The sequence below is a fragment of the Gavia stellata genome, chromosome 20, assembly GCF_030936135.1.
Source record: "Gavia stellata isolate bGavSte3 chromosome 20, bGavSte3.hap2, whole genome shotgun sequence".
Taxonomy (NCBI): Eukaryota; Metazoa; Chordata; class Aves; order Gaviiformes; family Gaviidae; genus Gavia; species Gavia stellata.
Genome location: NC_082613.1, coordinates 2,254,438 through 2,258,842, shown reverse-complemented (window position 1 = coordinate 2,258,842; position 4,405 = coordinate 2,254,438).

Sequence of the window (4,405 nt, the reverse complement as noted above, 5' to 3'; positions counted from 1 at the left end):
CCAAACACCTAGTAAAAAATGCTTTAAAAACGATTTTTTTTGTTTTACTGGTGCATTTGGAGAATAACCTGCCCGCTCTTAGGCCTCCCCTTCTGTCCTTGGCTACTCCACACCAAATAGGAGGGGGGGTGTCAGTCAGGCTCCCTCAGCATCACTTCATGGGGGGATGCTTCCATTGAAAATTAGGCAAATTGGAGAGAAAAGGCACAATTATATGACCCATCGGGAAGTGGCGTTCACAGCCAGGGGGAAGTGAGAAATCATCTCCAGAGGTACAGCCCGGGGAGCCTGGCCTGCCTGACATCCAGCACCGCTGCCGGGAAGACATCAGCATCCCATCTGCACGGAGCCCGTGGGAGCCTGAGCCGCACACGGAGCGGGCTGATGCACCGGAACACGTCCTCCTCACCACGTACCGTCACCACCAGCCCCGGGTCAAACCGTGACCATCTACGGGCTGACAAGCAAAAGCCCGTGGCCCCCCATGCCCACGAGCTCAGCGCAGGGCCCTGGCAGCCGAAAGGGCTGCAGAAGGCAGCAGACGGCTGCTGACACCTTTGTCCGGAAGGATTTCCAAGCTGACTCTCAGCGGCAGCGCTATGAATATCCAAAGAGGATAACGTCAGCCCTGGCTCTGGGAAGCAGCGGAGGATCAATAGAGAGGCATTGCGTTTAATCACCTGCCTTAATAGCTTTGCATCTGACAGAGGCATGCAACGAAAAGAGCAGCCCTGAACACCGGTAGCTGCTATGAGCCACCAAGCAAACAGCCAGCTCCCGCTCTTAGGGAGTGGCAGACTCCTGCTAACATGCTAATGACAGCAGCCCACCCTTCTGTAGGGACTGACGAGGGCTGAACAACACCCCGACTTTCATTTTACGCAGCATTTAATTGGTAGGTGTTTGACATGTAGCTTTGCAGGGCTTTGCCGTGCCTCTGGTGGAGGACGAAGCTTGGCCGCGTTCCTAGCAGGAGCACCAGGCACAGCAAATGCCTGCAGCCTCCCCCAGATTTTCCCCCCTTGTGTTCCCCGTAGCTCACGATGTCCTGGGATTTCGGATGCTTTGATTATGAGCATGGCGAGTTTTTCCTTCTGGCCTCCAATCCCCCTCGGCAGGTTTGGCCAGATGGAGATACACGATCACATGAGCAACAGTTGGCACCGCTTCCCCATCCATTCCACTTTGGTTTGCAAATGCTGAATAACAGGAAGCAATTGGCTGGCAAGACTTGGCCACCACGGGCTCCATCTGCAAACAGCAGCACCTAAAATGCACCCATCCATCAAAAGAAGGCAGGGGCAGGCCCACCTGCAGCCCCTACACTTGGCTCTGATGCTCTATGTACTCAATCAAACTGCAGCAAGCAGATTTATTTTGGTCCAGAGATGTGGAGGCTGAAGCTGCACTGGTTTCACGGGGCAAATTTTACAAATGTAACTGAATTACCCTGGAAACGTTCATCTACAGGAAAGGTTTTCCTTGGAAATCCCTACAGAGTGGCCTAGATGGATGTAGCAACCCAGATACACATGCGCCATCACCTCTAGCAGGCGCTGGAGGATTTGCCCAACGCCAAACTGGATCCCTCCACGACTCAGCTACCCTCCTGCGTCGCAGTTAGGTGATGGCTGGATGGACCACACACCGTGCCCACGCCATTGCTGCTCGCCTTGAGCTCCTGACCCTCGCAGGCTCCTCTTCCAAAATCCCAGCGCATCCCGGCACCACGGGCTTGCTCACACACGGAGAGAGAAAACCACTTAGCTGGAAGGGCAAAAGGAATTACTCATCGAGTCGTTCTCCAGCACCAACAGGCAGCACTGGTATAGATGTTTTAAGACAGTCGTAATTTCTTTAGAGAACATTTCCAGGCATGCCTGGATAAATTATTCACAAAGAATAAGAGATGAACCCATCTGGAAAAAAGGAGAAGAGGCCATTGGGACGAGGCCAGCAGCTTTTTCCTGTAATGCTATTGCCAGCTTGCAATGTTGGTGTTTACTCTGTGAAAGAATATAGCAATTATTTATATTGGTTTAATGGAAAGGGGCTTCATAACATGAAATAAAACACGAGCAAATTGTGAAGTAGAGAATAATACCGGATAGGGAGGGCAGTAGGAAGCGGGGAACCCACCTCACCCTTGCAATAATAAAGAAAAATCATCTCAGAACCAACCCAGCTAATTTTTACTCCATTTCCATGTTAGCACTAAGAACATTAAAATTCTGTTGCCATTTTTAGAGAAGAAAACATATTTCAGTAATGTTTGTTGGAAAATCATTAGGATAACAGTCACCCCCACAATGTTTTATTGCAGGCATTTACTTCCATGCTAACATTTGCGGTGATTACTCCCCAAATTACTTCTAAACATCCGAACTACAAAGGGAAGGAGTTAGTGTAGCGCTGGGATTGATTGCTGTGGTTTCTCCTGCAAGACTAATAAGAATATATCTATCTCTTTGGCAGTGTTTTGCTTAAAGAGGTTCTGGAGCACTTGGCAAAGCAGGGTAAATGCTTCTCGGAGACAGCAGAGCTGACTGCAAAGACGTGACCCATCAACCCTCCAGTGAGGCCAAGCAATCAGAAAGCAAATCAGAAGGATGACCCACTAATCAATCCCCTGTTAAGAAGCCATTTCTCTGGCATGAAAAAACTTAGAAGGGGGGGAACCCCCCCCAAAAACTAAAATTTACGCGAGGCAGTTGAAGAGTGCATCTCACCGCAGTGTTAGATAACAAACACCTGGGATTTCTGCTTCTTTAATCAACATTTAGTGCAGGTTTAATAACGTGTATTAAAAGCAGAGAGGCAAAAGGAGTTTGGGAAACGACAGGAAAATAAAGTAGATAAATGCACTAATTGCAGCTTATCTGACAGCTCTGCTTTCTCCTCTACATCTGCGACTCCAGATCTAATACTTATACATTAGGTAGGATTGATTCCCTGGGATAAAGCTTGACTCCGCGTAGGGCGACAGCAGCTGATGGATGGGCACCGTATCTCACCACACCCCGGCAGATTGCTTTGTCCCGGTACCGCAAATTGAAAAAGAAAGTATCTTGCAGCAGACGCCAGCTACCCGATTTCACAACACATCTGAGCAGGACTGCTTTACACCTCAAAGAAACAACTGTTTTTTCATGAACTTGTGTGTTTAGGAGCGGGGAGGTGGGCTCTGTCCTTCTGGGAAGCTCCTGCCCAAACAATCTGTATATAAATAAGAGGTCCCAGACTGGAAATCTGTATCTCGACCACATCCCACAAAGAAGAAAAGAGCTAAAAATGGAGAAGGCAGATGGTGATGGATACAGCCCCGCAGAGGTCAGCAGGCAGCAGCTCTGCCTTGCCCAGAGCGAGGGCAAATGGCAAAACCCACCCAGCTCAGCCCAGCAAGCCACCACTGCCCCAGGGTCCGGTGGGGGACACCCCGAGGCTTTAACCGCGCAGCTTCACGTCTTCATTTATCCAGAGCTCGCCTTGTCGAGGGTCAGGAGATCACCATCTCTGCGGCTCAGTTTTTCCAATGGTTCCATCAATTCAGACACTATTAAGCCAGGAGAGGTCTGACCAAAGCCCATCTCCCTGCGTTTAGGCAGCCAACGTGCCTTTTGGCTTTCCTGCCCAGTTTCTTGCCGAGCTGCATGTCCAAAGGAGCTTGCTAAAATGTTTGCTTCCATTTAGTGCTTATGCAAAGAAATGGCCAAATCTGGGGTGGCCTCAACTGGTTGTGCAACTTGAAGGGAAAGCCTTGGGGGAGCTTTATCCAAGGCAAATCCCAGGCAGATAGCATCTTCCTGGACCGCAGAAACCAGCTCCCTGTTGTTATATGTAACCACAGCATCTGCAGACCCTTACGCACAGTAATCAATCACAAGGAGACGGTGGCAGGGCCCTGGCAGGGATCGAGTGTGTCAAAGTTCCTGAGCTCACGCATTTCCGCAGAGGGCAGGATTTAACGAGGAGAAAAGCATAAACTGAAATAACCAACAGCAGCCAAAGCGCTGACCCAGCAAATTGAAAGAGAAGCTTTTAGCTTTTTTTTTTTTTTTGAAAGAAAAGCATGCAGAAATAATTATTCCTGAAGCTCATCATTGACAAATTCATCATAGGTGCTTCCAGTCCATTGCTGATAAAAAGGAGATGAAAATGAAGGAGTGAAATCACTTTGCTCCTCTGGGCTTTGGGTTGTGCTTGGCAGTGGATTTCTTCCCCCTGAGAGCCATCGCAGAGGACACACACTGGTTAATTGTCCACGCTCCGCTCTTTGCAGAGTGCAGTTGTTATGAACACACTCTCCTGAGCGGCCGCCAATAAACGGGAGCTACCTAAACCCAGGAGAAATCTAGAAATAAGCCAGCCTCTCCCCTCTGAGTGATTTCCCCTGCAACTTGTGCCA